Source organism: Tachypleus tridentatus, chromosome 1 (genome assembly GCF_004210375.1).
Source record: "Tachypleus tridentatus isolate NWPU-2018 chromosome 1, ASM421037v1, whole genome shotgun sequence".
Lineage (NCBI taxonomy): Eukaryota > Metazoa > Arthropoda > Merostomata > Xiphosura > Limulidae > Tachypleus > Tachypleus tridentatus.
This window is the reverse complement of record NC_134825.1, coordinates 60484523-60490562: the sequence shown is the minus strand read 5'-3', so window position 1 is coordinate 60490562 and position 6040 is coordinate 60484523.

Genomic DNA, 6040 nt, shown 5'->3' with positions numbered 1-6040 from the left:
GCCCAGCTGGTCTTACATAGCCTTGTCCAGACTATTTAGTCCATGAACCATCCGCCATAGTCGTTCCACAACATTCTCACTAAAGGTGTGAATGCATCAAAATGAGATCTCACTTTTCTGTTTATGTACTCAACACTTGAATTCCCCAGTAATTCACCACTTCTCTTTTAAAACATTTTCTCACAACCAGACGGTAACGTTGTTACAAAGTTATATTGAAATCATAAGCAAAATTCAGTAAGTAAACAAAACAGAAAACGATCAACTCTGAAGCAGAAATACAGATATTGTGTTTTCTGGGTGGAAAGAACATGAAAAATGTGCAAACACAGCCCAGTACATACAATGTGATACACGAGAAAATAGCATATATATAATTTACCAGACCATCTTATTAAAATATTCAAATCAAGTTTTCACAATATTAGAAGTTTTTATTGATCACTTAATATATATAGATCTTATATGTTTTCAGATATTTTTTACTCTTTATCAAAAAAGAGAAAGAAAAGAAAAGAAATAATACTTTAAATTTTATTGGCACACTTTCTTTCACCTTGATGATGCCGCCGCAAGACACTGCTGTCTATTATATAAGAATTAAAACTAAATAGTTAATAAAATCAAAACATCATTTTGTGTTTTGTGCATTTAAAGATCGCTCGCACGCTTGTACAGCGGTATGTCTACCGATTTACAATGTTAAAATTAGGAGTTCGATTACCCTCAGTGGGCTCGGCAGATAGCTTAATGTGGCTGTGCTATAAGAAAACACACACGCATTTAAGTAATTCTATTAAGAACACGAGTAGTAAGGCATTAACTGTTTTCTCTTAACTGTTCTTTGAATGCTTACAATACAGTAACTAACTTAATCGCGGACGAAAAATCACAAATCATACCAATGTAATTAACAATATTTAATTACTTTTCGTTTACAATACAGAGAATATTATTGCTCTATAATGTAAGTTTACGACTTAAAGTATCAAAATCTAGAGTTCGATATCAGATAGCATACAGTATAACTTTGCGCTAAAACAAAAAACAAAGGCTACAAAATTCTTGATGACGAGAAACCCACTTGAAATAATAAGGTATCTCAGAACATCTGTTATGGGTATTAACACTGTTAATGATAAGGAGAAAACAACGTTTCAACCTTCTTCAGGTTAAGAAAGAGGTTATTCTCTCCTTATCAATAACAGTGTGAATGCCCATAACAGCAGTTCTGAGATTCAAACGCAATGAAAATTATTTAAATTCGTGTGGCGCCCTCTTTTGGTGTTTCTGGAGCTATTCTATATTACAAACGGATTGTGAAATGGTCACTTGTCTGTATAACAGTTTAAAATCTGAGGTGAAGTAGGCATCAATTTTTCGATTTAACATTTTTGTTTTTGCTTTGATGGTTTTAAGTCCTGTTTTTCATATGTATGCATGTGAATGAACGGTTCTTTTATTAGTGATTAGGCTCAGTATGGTCAGGTGGGTTAAGGTTTGACTCGTAATCTGAGGGTCGCGGGTTCGAATCCCCGTCGCACCAAATATGATCGCCCTTTCAGCCGTGGGGAGTTATAATGTGACGGTCAATCCAACTATTTGTTGGTAAAAGAGTAGCCCAAGAACTGTCGGTGGGTGGTGATGACTAGCTGCCTTCCCTCTAGCCTTACACTGCTAAACTAAGGACGGCTAGCGCAGATAGCTCTCGTGTAGCTTTGCGCGATATCCAAAAAACAATTAGTGATTAATTCCATATAGTTTTGAATGCACTGCAAAATAGAAAATATTAAGGAAAGATGTGAGAAGCAAAGTTATACACTGCTGGCCAAAATCTTAATGCCAATGAATATAAAGAAAAAATATGCATTTTGAGTTGTTAGACTCAACCACTTATTTGAGTAGAACTTAGAAAGATGAAAATAAGAAAAGGGAAAATAAAAATAAACAACTTTTTTAGCATTTAATAGGGAAAATGTGAATACTATGAAATTAGCCTAAATACTAGCTATTCAAAAGTTTAAGACCATATTGAAACGAAGCGTTAATCGGTAAACACGTAACGAAATTTAGTCATTTGTATTCAAGCATTAGCGTTGTCAACATCTCCCACTGACATCTCCTGTGTTACATTGGGTAGAAACATGGCAAAAGCTAAAAAGTTGACAGAGTTTGAACGTGGCAGAATTGCTGAGCTGCAAAAGCAAGGTCTCTCTCAACGTGCTATCACTGGTGAGATTGGGCGTAGTAAAACTGCTTTTGCAAATTTCTTAAAAGACCCTGAGGTATACGGAACGAGAATTTCAAGTGGTCGTTCCAAGAAAATTTCGCCAGCGTTGAGCAGGATGATTCGACGGGTTGTCCGGCAAGACACCAGCAGATCGTCGAACCAGATTAAGCCCATTATGGATGCAGAATGCAGCTCAAGAACAATAAGACGGCATCTACGAGAGAAATACTTTAAAAACCGTAAACGTTTTCAAAGGCCACGCCTCCTTTCACATCACTAAACATTCGGTTAAACTTTGCTGAGAAGCACCAAACATGGAACGTAGAAAATTGGATGAAGGTTTTGATGTGAACAAATTTAACTTGGATGGTCCAGATGACTTCCAACGTTACTGGCACGGATATCCCACCGTAGACATTTTCTACACGACACAGTGGAGGATGTTCCATCATGATCTGGGGTGCTTTCTTCATCCACGGAACAATGAAGCTTCGAGTTATACAGGGACGTCAAACAGAAGCTGGCTACACTGGCATGTTGGAGAGAGCATTCTTATTGACTGAAGGCTCTCGCTTGTATGGAAATGACTGGATCATTCAGCAGGACAACGCTGCAATCCACAATGCCCGCAGGACAAAGGACTTTTTCATGGCAAATAACGTGATTTTTTGGACCATCCAACGTGTTCGCTCATTGAAAATGTTTGGGGGTGGATAGCAAGGAAAGTCTGTTGAAATGGACGTCAATTCCAAACAGTGCATGATCTTCGTGGAGCCATCTTCACCACTTGGAATAACATTCCAGCCAGCCTTCTGCAAACTCTTATATCGACCATGCCAAAGCAAATGTTTGCAGTTATTCGCAATGACGGCCGTGCAGCTTACTACTGAGACCTTTTGTTGGGCATTTCCTACCCTGTCTAGGACTTCTTTTTAGTATGGTCTTAAACTTTTGACCAGCTAGTATTTAGGCTAATTTCATAGTGTTCACATTTTCCCTATTAAATGCTAAATTTTTTTTTTCTCTTTTCTTATTTTCATCTTTCAAAGCTCAACTCAAATAAATGGTTGAGTTTAACAACTCAAAATGCATATTTTTTCTTTATGTTCATTGGCCTTAAAATTTTGGCCAGAAGTGTATGTACATGTATTATTCCATAATGTCTTAAATATTATAAGATTTCAAAAAAACTTATCTCAACTGTTAAATTTTCAAAAAGATGCACATATTATATTTTTTCATTTTTTTCTCAAGCATATTGAGCTTCCATATTAAGAGTGAAAGATAAAACTGACGTTTTTTGGCAGCACAATGAGATACGGTAACATATTCATTATTACTTACAATCGACTTTTTTTCGGTAACACGTTTACCATTATCAGGGCTAATACCTACTGTGAGAGTTTAGAATTCACTTTCCACCCTTTGTTTTCTGACCTTAGTTTTGAAAATAACATCTGTTAACGGTTAGTAGCTGAATATATTGTAAGCTAACAGTGTATACATTAGCCCTGATTAGGTAACTGTTATTGAAACTAGTTGATTGTAAGTAACGATAAATATTTTACCTTAAATTGTGCCAAAAAAACCACCTATTTTGTGTTTTTTTACTCTTAATGTATTTTCATCCTAAACAGTTTGTTTCTTTGTTTGTCATGAAGGGCATAGCTACACAATGGGCTGGGTTTCTGTTCTGTGCCCTACGCATATATCGAAAACCGATATTTTAGCGTTATAAGCCCAAAGAATTATCGCTGAACAACCCAGGGCTATAACTTAATCAGATATTAAGGTTCAGTTGTTCAATAGTAAGAGATATTCACCACTGTTTGTTTGTTTCATTAAATCCAGTTCTTGATTCAGACGTTTCTAGAAATGTGTAATGTTATTTACTCGGAAAGAAGTTTGGTTTAACATACTGGTACTTAAAAATTTAAGAGAAAGAATTTGAGCTACATATATATGTATGTGTGTGTTTGTGTGTGTGTATGCACATACAAAACGAGTAAGGCTATAGAGTTATATCATAAGTTTGTTAAAGTTACTGAATTTACGAGTATCTTATTCACTTAATGAGTAATTAGTACCTGATTGAGTCAGTCAGTTCGTTCGTTCAGTGTTGTGGATATTGACTTTGTGTTTCGAAGAAGAAACAGGCAAAATTTAGCAGGTAAGTAAAATTTCTTTGAGCCATAGTTTATTTATAAAGTTAAACTTATCGGTTCGCGTTGGTTTTACTAAATGAATGAATTAAAGTTGAAGAAATCAGTTTTTGTTATCGTTAAGCCAACTGGACCTTTGCTTACTATTTTCATGAAATAATCCAAAGAAACCTACCTGACAATAAAAATCATTAAATCACTCTTTAATTTCAAATATTTCAGCGTGTAACTTTACTAAATATCTATTTGCACTGGTCGTCCCTATTTTGACTTGGGCCCCCCAGTGGCACAGTGGTATGTCTGCGGACTTACACACTAAAAACCGGGTTTCGATACCCGTGGTGGGCAGAGCACAGATAGCCCATTGAGTAACTTTGTGCTTAATTCTAAACAAACAAACAAAAAATTTTGACTTGGTGTGAAGAGGGGGAAGGTACTTACTGGTACTTATTTTTTTCATTTAAAAATATTAAAACAGTAAAGAAAATATTGACTGTGTTGTTATCATTTGCGAAAACTAATTTAATGTGAAGGGAAGATGCAACAGAAACTATACACAGTTAGGGGTGCGCCCCATTTAATATTTTACAAAACAGCGAGTCAGAATGTTGCTAATCAACAGTGCTTGAGCTGCTCCCACCATCATTCTTATAAGGCACCCACAGAGCCAAAGCTCGATTTTACGGCAGAAGGACGTGAACTTTAGACTCTTCTATTGACATTCCAAGCATTACTGATGGTCAAACCTCACATTAACAGTTGACTTAGTCGTGTAGTTGGCGTCGGGTGTTTTCTCTTCAGAATATCAGTTTAAAATTATGGTTGCGTAGCACCGACAACCCTTGTGTAAGTTTTTACGAACTTGAAAACAAACACTTAATTAATCACAAAGAACGTTCGATGCTCGTTCACATTTCATTTCATTCAACACTGTTTTATTTGAACTTGTGTAATTTGTAATATGAAAACATATATATATATCTTAGATATTTCTTTGCCCAAGGTACCTGAAAGCTCTAATCTGATTGATGAAAGCTGTGTCGGTTGGTTTAGTTTGTTTTGAATTTCGCGCATAGCTACTAGAGGGCTATCTGCGCTAGCCATCCCTAATTTAGTAGCGTAAGACTAAAGAGAAGACAGCTAGCCATCACCACCCATCGCCAACTCTTGGGCTACTCTTTTACCAACGAATAATGGGCCTGACAGTCACATTTTAACGTCCCCACGGCTGAAAGGGCGAGCATGTTTGGTGTGATGGGGATTCAAACCCCTACGAGTCGAGTACTTTAACCAACTGGCCGTGCCGGGCTATATGTTTGTTAAAGCACCAGCACTCATGTAGTTATTTTTTGGGTTTTATTCATAAATGTTAACAATAATATTTTGTATTAAAATATTAAACTACCTCTTGGTATTCAGGTAGATTTATAAGTAAATATAGATACAATAAAACTTGGTTAGTTATGTTTTTTGTATATTTCATATGGTATGGAGCCCAGCAGATTGTTAGGGCGCTCAACTTGCAGTCTAAAGGTTCGAATTCCTGTCAAATCAAACATGCTCATCCTTTCAGCCGTGGGAGCGTTATAATATGATGGTCAGGCCCATTATTTGTTGGTAAAAGAGTAGTCTAAGAGTTGGTGGTGGA